The sequence below is a fragment of the Lepisosteus oculatus genome, chromosome 16 (genome assembly GCF_040954835.1).
Source record: "Lepisosteus oculatus isolate fLepOcu1 chromosome 16, fLepOcu1.hap2, whole genome shotgun sequence".
Lineage (NCBI taxonomy): Eukaryota > Metazoa > Chordata > Actinopteri > Semionotiformes > Lepisosteidae > Lepisosteus > Lepisosteus oculatus.
The window spans coordinates 20,099,001-20,112,218 of NC_090711.1; the positions used below are offsets into that span (position 1 = coordinate 20,099,001).

Below are 13,218 nucleotides of genomic sequence, written 5' to 3' on the forward strand. Positions count from 1 at the left end.
CTTTGGGTGTGAGGTGAGGTGAACCCGAAACGTTGTGTTTTCTTTCTTCTCTTTTCAGCATGGAATAAACCTATTTCTTGTTCCTCTGCAGCCTACGCATGCTGACATAGCTCCCCACCTGAATGGTGTAGCGGCGAGGCTTATTAATAAGAAAGAATTAAGTGTTCTGAGCCTTCCCAAATGAGGCCCCATTTCTCTGTTCATCTCTGTGGTGCAGCCACAGAGAAACTATTCATGCAAGATGTTTTCTTTTGATAAGGACAGCTCCCAAACGGGGATGCACTTAGCTAAGCCTGGCTATCATGATCAATGGTCATCCATTGGCGCCTATCTGTCTAGGGAGTGCCAGTTGGACATCTTGTCTGCATTACTAAGTGTCAGGAGTAAGTGACTCATATCTCACCTTGATCAACCAATCAGGGACTGGTAGGGCCGAGTAACCCACGTGGGACTCTGATGCCCATGGAACTTTCAGCCAATCAATGAGCTGAAGTTCCTCCAGGTAAAAACAGGCAACACAGAGAGCTTGATAGATTCTGAAGGGAAGATTCAACAAGATTCAGTAAGATTCTGGAGAGGATTCTGTGGACTGTTCTAAAGGGAATTCAAAGGAGAATTCCAGGGCAGGACGGCCCAGGAGCAGAGGGCTCCCAAGGGCAGGACATTCTCGCAGCGCGCCTCCTGACCATCCTGAGACTCAGCCCGGACAACCACGGAACGGCCAGTGTGTCCGAGTGCCAGAACTTTCCTTTGTTCTAAGAGTCTAGAGTGGAGGTTGCCAGAGAGTAACCAGCAGCAGGCCTCGTGAACAGGTCGGAACTGTGGACAGCTGAATTACTATTCAGAACTAGCTCTTCATCAGGAACGAACCGGTCCTCTTCCTGACTTGCTGGGACCCACAGTCATCTTTTCTCCTGTGCACAAACTTTGCTAGTTAAAGCCAACAATGAGCATCAGCAGCGCACCGTCGCAAGCCGCACAGCACAGCCTGGCACGGAGCCAGAGAGCGCGGATTGGACAGCAATAGCCTGCAACTGTTTCTTTGTGCCCGCAGGAGATCTGAATCCCCAAAAATTGGATGAGTATTCAACTTCACTGCATTACAGCTCGAGAATTCAATTGTTATCCCAACCAGTTGATATCAATTTAATTCCTAAGAGTTATGTACTTGTTTTGAGTATCTAATGTAGAAGTTGTAACCAAGTTCACTTTACAAAACGGTCTAAATGAATGATGTACTGAACGTATGTCCTCTTGATATATGTAACTCTTTGTAACTGACTGAATATATACCTTTTGTATTCTGATAACCCTCTCGATAAGATCTGTTAGGTTTATATGCATATTCTATGTATTAATAAATGTATCCTCGTGTATTAGTACCTGTGTGTGCGCGTTGTTTGAGTTATATCGCATGGTTGGATTCTAAAGCCATCAAAAGAATCAACTTTGTGATTTACTGCTACAATTAATAATTGTCTCAGTAAATGCCCAAACCCTACAGAACTGGTGCCTTCAGAGAGCCACTATGATTACATATTTGGCGTCCCTGAACCGGTTTCCCTACAATGGTTTTACTTATTATTCATTCCTTATTATGGCTGTGATGGAACCATTTGCTGATATGGACCCTCTGTACTGTAACCTAATACTTGCTATGATATCGTACCTTTAAACCTGGGAGGTAATCTATATTTCAGGTGGGGAGCTGTGTCAACATGCGTAGGCTGCAAAGGAACAGGTAAAGGTTTATTCCATTCCAGGTCATTTTCTTCTTGACACCCAAAGAAGCCAAAACTTCTCTTCCTAGTCCTCTTAATCCTAATTAGTGCACAAAATATTAGTTTAAGCCTCTTTCTAAGAACATGCATTTGTTTGCTAATGTTCGCCTTTTAAGGCTACATCCACAACTGTCCTGATTAGGGTATGATATTTAATTTTCCTGTTCACACAAACGCCCAGAAGATACTGGTATTAAAAGCAAAATCAACCCCCGCCCCCCCACACGGGCACACAGAGAAACACAACTGCAGAATCGTTACTCTCGCACCGGTTACAGAGTATTTGAACTCGGCAGACAGGGTCACTGGAGGTCAAAGGCACCGTGCATGGTCACATGATCGCCCGAAAAACAAGGCGCTATATCTCGGGAACGAAAGCAGCTGGGAAGTTACTTCGGCACAAACTGGCACAAACGCAGGACTAACGAATGAGACCATTTCGGTTTCCCTACAACGTTGTAGGGGTGCTGACTGACATCACACCCCCCAAAAATAAAGACGCTATATCTCAGGAAAGAAAGCAGCTGTGAAGTTACTTTCGATGGCACAAACCAGCACAAACGCAGCACTAACGATTGAGGTGGGTTTCCCTTTGACAGAGTAGGGGGGCTGAGTGATGTCATAACCCTGGAAAAACAAGGCGCTAAACTCGGAAACGAAAGCAGCATAAACTCTACTTTCAACGGCACAAACGTAGCACTAACGAATGAGGTGGGTTTCACTGTTTGTGCTGTCTGTAGTGGGCGCCAACTTCACGGAGCTCTGTAACATGACTCAGGAAAAAATCCCTGCCAGGCTTTGTTTACATTAACAATCGGTTTGCTTACATAGCAACCAGGGGTCATCTATAGTCAACAACTCACACCTGAAAAATCAGCTAGCATTTACAGGCATTCTATAGTAACTGCATTGGCTACTATAGCTTTAAATATTTTTTCATAAATTGTCTGGATATGCAAACATTATCATTCCAGGTCCTGTCTTCACGAAGAAATTATGTAGGATTTTGGCTCTGTTGCTAGGGATCTGGCTGGAAGGTTGCCAGTTCATATCCTGCGGCTGGCAAAGGAATCCTACTCCATTGGGCCCCTGAGCGAGGCCCTTCGTCCCAGCTGCTCCAGGGGTGCTGTATAAATGTCTGACCCTGTGCTCTGACCCCCAGCTTCTCTCCTTGTCTGTGTATCTCATGGAGAGCAAGGTGGGGTCTGCGAAAAGACAAATTCCCAATACAAGAAACTGTATACGGCCAATAAAGTCCAAATATATTTGTCCAATGTCCCATTTCTATCAAATTTCTATCCAAGCTAGTGAACACATAGGGCAAGATCTACAAGCATTTTCAGCTGTCTGACAGGGACACAACTTGAAAAATTGGTCTTTGAAGACAGGAAAAATAATCAGTTTTTTTGGGGAGAAAAAAACTTAGGTGCATTTTTTGGGATGGGGATATAAGCTCCGGGGTGCAAACAGAGATTTAACTGCAGGTTGCATTGTATTTAGTTAGAAAGCAGCTCATCTCTTGTGTGGCCTCCGTAGGTATATTAAGAGTTTAATGCTTAGTAGCAGTCTGGGGTTTTCTGGGTGACTAGAATGTTAGGCCTCTTGTTTTTTTAATAATGTACATAGAGCAGCTTGCGTGTTGTGCGTTTTGTTGTGCGTTTCTGTCAACTGATTGGAAGGCAGCAGACTGTGCTTTAAATTTACAGCGAATGTCTTTGTTCATTCAGAGCTTGTGATTGGGGTACACCTGGATCTTCCTGGTAGGAACACATCTGTCCATACAGTAATTGGTGTAGGATGTGACCGTCTCTGTAAACTCATTTACTGTAGATCAGTGGAAGAATCTTTGAATAGGCACAGTTCTTGCTCAGCAGCATTTGACCAGTGCTGTGGGGTCTTTATAGCAGGTGGCGTGTAGTCTTCATCGCCGGTGGCGCAGGGTCTTTATCGCAGGTGGCGTGTAGTCTTCATTTCAGGTGGCGCACGGTCTTCATCGCAGGTGGCGCATGGTCTTCATCGCAGGTGGCATGCTCTTGAGCTTCTGTCTGTAGGGTGGCAGCAGCACCGTGACCCTTGCTGGGGAGGTTCGTGCAGTGTGAGTCAAAGGGGACCGATGGCTAAACTGTTGTCACTAATTCTTCTCTTCTCTGTCTCCTGAGGGTCTAGGCCCACCCAGTCATGAGGCTGCACCTCTCAGTGAGTTAGAGTAGTGCTTCTTTTTCCTCTCTCTCTCCTGAGGGCATAGTTCCCAGCTGAAGAGACGTCACCTCTCAAAGCAATTCTCAGCGAGGCAGGTTAGCTTAGCTCCTAATCGCTAGTTAAAGACTCTCAAAGGGACTTGCAGGAAGTCAGAGATATTTTTGTTTTTTCAGAACACGGAGGCTGCCAAGCTAGCCAACCCATGAAATGTTTTTAGGAAAGTACATATCTTCCGAGTCCATGGCTGAGGATGTGGCGAGTACAAATCATTTACAGAATCAGTGCTGGTGTGGAATTCACTTATAATTTAATTATGTAATACCACTGAAAAAAACAGTATTGAAATGTCACTGAGAGCTATTCAAGAGTTACAGACTTGTTATGAACCGTTCTCTCTCCATTGGTTTGCAGAGAAACAGGATGACTCCCAAGATGGCCCCTTTGCTCCTCTTCCTTGTGGTCATGACTGCAGTGCCTAGATGGGGGAGCTGTCCACCCCCAGCTGATGAGACACGCTATCAGAAGTTCTTAAGACAGCATTACCATAGGAGTGGCATGAGTGCCAAACAATGCAGTGCTGAAATGAAGAACAGGTGTCTGGGCAGCCCCTGCAAGGAGAAGAACAGCTTCATTGTCAGTGCAACAACGAACCAGATCCAATCAGTCTGTGGCGAAGGGAGCACTCCTCTCGGTGGCAATCTGCGCCAAAGCACCAAGCCCTTCCAGGTTTTCACCTGCACACAAAAGGGGGATCCAATCGCCCCCCGTGTGAATACAAAGGGTCCAATCGCTCCGGAAAAATTGTAATCGGCTGTGACGGCAATCTCCCTGTGCACTTTGAGAAAGTTCTGACTCGAGAATAAGAAATCAGGTTGGCTTGGCTTTTACTTTTCTGCCTAGTCTAACCATGTTTAAACCATACCATGCCATTATCCCAATCTGCTATTTGCCGTCATTAAAAATATAATTGCATGCAGAAATAAATCATTCTGCACCACCTCTCTGCAGGAGTTTATGATGAAGATCACTTGTCCATTTTTCTTTTTTAACCTTAATCAGCACTAATTCCTAGTCAGGATTCCTGTTCTCTTGGCCAGGGGTGAAACAGGCATGGTGCTAATATTGTTCATACTACTGTTCTTTATGTGTTCATAGTATCACCTCCTAAAGCCTGAACACAGAGCCCCTAGGAAACGGAAGAGAGCCTGTGGGTACAGTGGTGAAACTGCTAGCTGCCGCAGGGAGACCGTCACTCACAGGAGGGCTGACAGGAGCATCATGTTCCCTCAGCTGGGACAAACTGACGACGCTTTCTCATCCGAAGAGAGCAGAGGCACAACCCTTTATAAACTGTTAAAGAATCATGGTAGAGAGAGACTTTCTTGACATCGCGTTTGGCAAAGCATTTACGTTTAAAAAAAAGGAAAGTGCGACTTTGGAAATGAACTTGTTAGCCTGCCCAGGCAATACACTTTTTGCTCCAGTCTTAGCTAAAATCTAATTCATTTGTCTCTTCATTTTCATTTCCTTTCTACACAACACTTGATCTTTACAATTGTGTCTCTTCTTTCACAGGAACAATAAATTATATCTGCTCATAAGTGACAATTGAGCAATATCTTTTCTCCATCACTAATCAGTGTGTTTTAACAGGGAACAGATGTATAGGGTATAACAGTTAGTTGTAAGGACAAATAAGCAATTTTCACGTTTTCTTATAGAACACCAAAGACTACACAAGACAGATGCATAGAGTTATAACAGTTAATCATTGTACACTGTGAGTTGAGAAGATGAGAAAGGAAAGCAGTGACCTCCACAGAGTCAAGACAACTTGAGCAGCAGCCAGCTCACTATTATCCTTCTTCCACATCCTGCCACCCGACCCGATCTGCAATCCTCTCAACTGTCTATAAGGCTGAATCTCTTATTCTGTCAAGGTGGGTCCCACACTTCCCCCTCAATTAGTTTCCCCCATTTATGTTGAAGGTAATTAATATTCTTTTGATCCTTTGAAATTGGTGTTTCAAGGTGCCAGTGGTGTTTTACAAACATCTTGAACCTGTTTTTTAAGAATCAAAGGCTTTCCTTACCTATATAATTAAGTTTCCAATATCATCTGAATTATTTCTTATGTCTCCCAAAAGTACACTGATCTACTCCAAAGGCTACACTGTATGGAGAAATCCAGTGCTCAGGTCTGAGTCCAAAATAAAGCCACTTTTGGACAAAACCAAAATAGGCGAGTTTCATCTAACTCCTCTATATGGCAAAACCTACACATTGGGGAGTTTTCCAAACCCCATAGATTTAGCATTTTTCTAGTTGCTAATATTTTGTGTAATTTAAATTGAATAATCCTAATAGAGACATCCATGGTAGTTCTATATATCAAGTTAAAAATGGAATGACACATCTAACTTGTATTCCCAACTGTTTTGTATCTTTATTGGACTAGACTTCAACCTTTTACTCTCCATGAAATAAGTGTACATGTTTTTATTTCAATCATTTTCAACCATGTGATTTTTTATATATGGAATAGGGGCAGTACAAGGACTTATATTTTTGGTATTTCCTCTTCATGATAAGTTTCCATCTTTTAGGAATTGCTGACACAAGTTGGTTAAACACAGAAGAAACTCTTCCATATATTTCTTTAAAAGTTGTATAAGACATGAAATTACCATTACTGTCAATACGATCTTTTATAAAAACAATACTTTTTTGCATCATTAGATTCCATGCAAAGGGTCTCCCAGTTATTTGAATGTTTGAGTGAAACCGAAGGACTTGTTGCTGTAGATCAGTCAGAATTTCCGGGGATTTAAACTGAAACTCCAACCAGCTTCACGTCACCTCTTCTAGGAATCCCGACATACTTGGTAACGGTTCTTTTCTTATCTTTTTGAAATGAACTGGCTGTAATTGCAAAAAGGCAAATAACCCTTTTTCAAAAACTGGATGATAAGATCTCGGTAACTTTCTAGAAAACCATAGTTTATTCAAATACAGGTTTGGACTCAAGGTAGCTTTGAGCACATAATTCAAGGCCCTTATGTTAATTCATTTTAGCCGCCCTTGATTGTACTCATTGTGTAACCGAGTTCGTTTGATCTTGTCTGGCTTACTGTTCCAGATCAAATTAATTATCTTTTGCTTATATACAGTAAGTTAAAAAAAACCTCAGGTGGAGATGGGATTTTATACTTTTCCATGGTTTTAACATCTTATCAATTTTACTTCATTTACAGTCAAAAGTTACTTTGGTAGGTTCTTGCATATTTTCCTGAATAGAAATACCAAACATGTCCACCAGACCATTTGACCACTTTATCAGCAGATTGCACTGTAGTAAGAATGACGATTTTGCCAAGAGACCAAATCGCAAAATAGTACATTTCTCATAATTAGGTTTGAGACCTGACAATACTGAGAGGGTATTTAGGTCTGCAGTTAAAGCTAATGGTGAGGACAGTTTAGGTTTAATAGGAAAATTTGTATCGTTGGCATACATACAGGTAGGTACTTTTAAGTTAATGTTGTTTATTCCAGGAGCTTCTATTTGTTCATTAAGTCTAATTTTTATTGCCAATATTTCTATTGCAATTACAAACAGATAAGGGGAGAGAGGGCATTGTTGTTTGACCCCTCTCAGTAATGAAATGTTCTTAGAGATTTATCCATTATTTAAGATTCTACATGTTGGTTGATTGTACATTACCTTTATACATTTTCTGAAGGATTCCCCCAAATTAAAATACTCTAGACATTTAAATATATAATCAAGACGTACTTTATTGAATGCCTTCTCAAAATCTGCTACACAGTTCAATCCTGGAATATTTGGATTGTTATGATAATCTATTATCTCTAAAAGTTTCCAAATATTGTCCCCAATATATTGTCCCTGTAAAGATCCAGATTGATCCTGATGTATAATGTTATGCAGCACTTTTTTTTATATAGTATGATTTGCGATGCATTTTGCTTAAATGTTTGCGCCACAACACTGTACGTTTAAGGGTCTCCAGTTCTTTAAGTGTAAGGTCTTTATATCGCCCTTTTGCATCCTGTTTCAGTAATAGTGATATTAGTCCTTCTGATTGTGTATCTGTAAGTTTGCTCTTCAATTAATTCATAAAAGGTCTGATCAAATTCTATTGGAATACCAATAGGGCTGCATTTATTAAACAATGAATGGGAAGGTCAAAGGCTCAACGTAACTACTTGTGGGTAAGGTCCAAGTCCATATTAGGACCTTTTTACAGGTTTCATAATTACTGTATATTGTTACAGCTTTGGGTGACTGAGAAGTGTCTCTTAGATTGTAGATAAAGTCTGTGACACTGGGAAGAGTAAGCACTTCTAACTTCAAAGCAGATGTCTGCTGATGTCTGGGGGGTCCCTTGAGCAGAGACAACTGTAAAGTGTATCTTAGAATACCTGGGTAAGTGGTAGTGTCCCCGTCATTATAGTGGGGCATTAGGACCCACACGGACCACAGGGTGAGCACCCCCTGCTGGCCCAACTAACACCTCTTCCAGCAGCAACCTTAGATTTTCCCAGGAGGTCGTCCATCCAGGTACTGATCAGGCTCACACCTGCTTAGCTTCAGTGGGTTGCTAGTTTTGAGTTGCAGAGTGATATGGCTGCTGGCCATAAAAACATGAGAGTGATGTGTATAAGATCACATTCAGAGCAAAAAGAAAGAGAGGAGGGAAAGAAGACACAGAGAAGAAACAAAGTCACTGGCTGCTGTTCTACCAGTTGTTTGAAACATCTCCAGTGGATCTGTTGTTTCTGATTCCTGCAGCTTCATGAGGGGAAGGCATGACAAGCCACCAGCATTTCCATGCTGTCTTGTGCCCTTGAATTCAATGTTTTAAGTAGGAGCCCCTAACAAGTGAACCCACCTGAAATGGTGGAATTTCCTTACCATTACAGAGGCAATGGTGGAATTTCTTTACACCCCACACAAGGCTCAAAGCTTCATGGTCAATTTGAGCATAACCATGTTCTACTTTTGTCAAAGATCTGGAAGCAAAAAAGATTGAGAGCCTTTCCAGAGCTATCTTTAAGCTTTTGTGATAGTACGGCACCGATACTGTAAGGCAGAGTATCGGAGTCTGATGGGCACTAGCAGTCTGTCTGATGTGATCAATCCTTTTGTTTCTTGGAAAGCTTTTTCACGGCTTTCAGACCAGTTCCAATTAGCCCCTGTTTGGAGAAGAGTGTTCGGGAGAGGAAGAACTGTTGACAGGTTTGGTAAAAACTTGTGATGATATTTTACCAACCCCAGGTAAGATCATAGTTGAGAAACATTTTGTGCCTGTTGTGCTCTCAACACTGCTACCACTTTGCCCTGCGACTAATGGATATTTGTTAATCATGTGACCACAGTATGACATTTCACCTTTATGAAATTCAGGTTCAGCCTGATTAGCTCTCAATCCACACTCTCTGAGCCTGGTTAGTACTCTCTCTGAATTTTCTGTGTTCTTGATAATTTTTCCCTGTCACAATAATATCATCCAGATAGCACTGTGTATCGGGAATTCTGCAAGACTCTGCCATATAGGTTGGGCCTTGACACCCCCAAAACTAGGAGATTGTATTGAAACTGGCCTTTGTGAGCATTAATTGTCAAAAATGTCTTTGATGGTTCCTCAGTCTCCATTTGTAGATGGCACCCCCTGCTAATGTTGCAAAAATGTCTTCTATATGAGTTAAAGGGTAATGAACACTGTGGAGTACAAGATTTATGGTGACTTTAAAATCACCACAAATGCACATATCACCATCCTTTCCTCTCTTCACTACAGAAACTATTGGAGTTACCCACTCACTCCATTAAGTTTTAGAGGAAATTCTATTACAAACCCACTGATTCACACAGCTATCTCCTATACAGCTCATTTCACCCAAAACACACTAAAAACTCTCCCTTTTTCACAGCTCCTTGAGCTACGATGACTCTACAGTGACGACATCAATTTCCAGAACTGAGCCCTCAAAATTTACTCTTTTTCATCCACAGAGGATATCCTAGCAGGATTATTGACAGAATCCTGGCCCGAGCCAAAAACACCCCTCGGACCATCAACTTGAGCAGGAACTCCCGCTGTAACAAACGCATTCCTTTGGTTCTTCCCCACCACCCCAACACACTTCCTATCCCCAGGACTATTAACAACTTTTCCATCCTACAGGATTATCCCTCCACTGAGGGCCTCTTTTCTGACCACCCCATCATCTCATATTGCCGGCAACCTAAAATCAGTGTAACCTTGTTCACAGCTCCCTTGACTGCCCTCAGCAACCATTGACACCAGGCACTTTCCCTTGCAACAGAGCTCTCTGCATCACCTGCAAGTACATATCTAACACCACACTCATTCAAGGCCCCTCAGGACAATTACGGATCACCCAGATGGCATCTTGTACCTCCAACAACCTTATTTACTGTATCTCTTGTACTATATGCCCAGCCATCTACATTGGAGAAACAGGAAGGAGACTCCGTGACCGCTTCAGAGAACACGTTAGGGCTGTGAAGATTAAAGATTTCTCCAACCCTATTGTTTTGCATCTCACCTCTGACAGCCATGATCACATTAATCTCTCCGTCTGTGTTCTCAAAACAGGTTTTCCTAACTCATACATCAGAAAGACTACAGAAACTAAAATGATCCTGCAGTTAGGATCACACCTTTCCAGTTCTCTCAACGACAGACTAATTTTTTTCTGAATTCTCTCTATTCATTGTAGGTTTCATCTCACACCTCTCTTCACCTGTCCTGACTTCTCACCTCCTGATTGGCCTCTCTGTCTGTCCCCTGCTCCTCCTCCCTCCCAGCCTTTGTTCTCCTGCTACATTACCTTTGCTTATTGCCCTGTCTTTCTCACACCTGAAGAAGGCTCCACGGCCGAAACATTGTCTTTCTTTCTTTTTTTCCAGCATGGAACAAACCTAGTACTAGCCTACGCATGCTTAGCAGCTCCCCACCTGAACTACTACAGCTTTAGGAAAAGTTTGTTTTAATATTACTTGCACACATCACCTGTTTCAACAGTAGCGAAGCTGCAGATTCCACTAGCTCAGCCTGTATCTCTAGGCTCATGAGCTTAGCATTTTAAGGAAGCTGTCTGAGCCTCTTTTCAATTTCTGGGTCACACTTTTTTGCAATAAGCTTGAACATTTCTATAAAATTCCCTTTGTGACATGATTCTTCAGTTTCCCTGTGCCCTCAAAGTGGAATATCCTGCTTTGCGCACAGCAGGACAATGTCCAAAACAACTTCCACATGCTGGCGATTCCTCTCTATAAATGAAACGTTAGCATCCCCCTGCAGCTGAATTAGCACTGTCCCACGGCCGCCCGGAGCATGGCTCACCTGGTGTGCCTCTGACTTGCTAAATGCTATATGATACTGTTCACTGTTCTCATGTTTTGAACAAGCCTGTCTTAACAAACTCCAGTTTTTAAATCCTTCTCTACTGAACACTAACTCGGTATGCATCTCTGGGACATGTCTGCAGGCTTTGCAGTACACCGCATCCTTAGCTATATTGTATTCTAGCCATTTAAATTGTTCATACCACTTGATAGAAAAACAGTGTGCCTTTCCTGCTGCTGCCATTGCTGGGAATGACTGCAACCTGGGTTGAGTGCCTAATTCGTCAACGGCAGACAAATCTGTTGGTGGTCCTGTCGCCGTAGACTTGCCTCGGACAAAGAAACTATGGCTGCAGTATTAGCCCCCATTGTCTCCACAGCTGCCTGTAGCATCTCATGTGTCTTATCTGTTTTGGGGCTGGGCTGGTCATCTAAACATAGCTTTTTGAAAACGTAGATATATTCATTTGTATTGACATGTTGGCTAACGAACCAAAAGCCTAGCGCTAGATAGCTCCAAGAGTGTCTGACAACGACAATAGCCAATTAGGCTAAGGCCACGCATGCACCGCCCCACTGCAATTTTCTTATTGGTCACAAAAGATACAGCGAGCCAATAGCAAATTAAAAACAAATCACGTGACATAAAAAAGCAAATCATGTAACGCAAACAAGAAATCACACAAAAAAATCTTAAATGACTTTGAACTGATTGGGCAGGCCTAGGATCAATCAGGGTGGGCCAGGGCCCACCCTTGACTACGCCCCTGGGATACACTGTCTAAAAAATGTCATTTTGTTCCCTCTTTAAATGTAGCTGTTAGTCCAATACTATCCCTGCCAAATAGATTGTATTCCTGAGAAAGCACCTTCACTCACTACCTGCATTCTATAACCGACACACACCTGTTCCATAGGACAAAGGAAACCATCTGCAATCACGAATCACTGTGCCTGTCCCTCTGGGGGATCGCACTCCTCCACACTTCAACACTCACCCAGTCTGCTTCTGCCTTACCCTTTCATTTTCATTTACCTTTCCCTTTCATTTTAGGAACATTTTTAGAAAACAGAAAAGACAGACGACACAATCAGTGGGGAACATCCAATAACTCCTAATACACTCTAAAAAGAGAGGATTTTAAAGAAGGCTGAGAGCATTATGGATTGTGTGACTCACCCCCTCCACTGTGAATTTACACTTCTCGCATCTGGGAATCGCCTCTAGGTCCCCAAGGTATAATGGTACTGGACTCAGGAAATCTTTCGTCCCCTCTTCAACCTCTATCTCAAAGAGGAAAAAAATGCTTGTATCACCTGTAACACCTGTGGTGATGTTTGTCTGTTTCTGTTGTGTTGGACCCTACCATCATGAGCATCAATCACGCAGTGGGTCGACTACTATCATATGAAGATGTAATTGGTGATTTCACCTCCACAAAATCTAGGCAAATTGATTTATAAAATGTTTTGTAATCAAATTTCCCATCTGAATTTAAAATTGTATATTTTTAAAATGTGTACTTCTAATAAACTATTTAGTATGTATTCTTCAAAGTTGAAATACATAAAAATAATAATAACTGCTTTATAACCAAAGCTGGTTAATAAAAGATGATAGCTATATAATTCTGATATGATTCTGATATTTTTGAGAATCCCTCTCAATCTCTGCATTCTTTAATAGTTTTAGTTGATAAATCAGCCAGCAAAAATTTATTAAAGCTGAAACATTGTATTTATATTGACTTTGCAGCATGGAATTAACATCGTTCTTTTAAAGCCTGGACATGGATGTTCATTCAAACCTCTACAAATAGGCCAAGGCACTTTGAAACA

At 42.1% G+C, this 13,218-nt stretch overlaps 1 long non-coding RNA gene across 2 annotated transcripts in view; it reads right to left on the minus strand.

Moving 5' to 3' along the window:
- Positions 1-1,299: 1,299 nt before the first annotated feature.
- LOC138223308 (uncharacterized) overlaps positions 1,300-13,218 on the minus strand; it is a 61,679-nt gene continuing 49,760 nt past the window's right edge. Inside the window, exons 3-4 of one of the 2 annotated variants that reach the window (XR_011181733.1) lie at positions 12,560-12,663; positions 1,300-4,588 (exon numbers count right to left, since the gene is read on the minus strand). This is a non-coding gene — a long non-coding RNA (uncharacterized lncRNA). The remainder of the gene's footprint in view (positions 4,589-12,559; positions 12,664-13,218) is intronic. The other variant, XR_011181734.1, reaches the window with a different exon arrangement.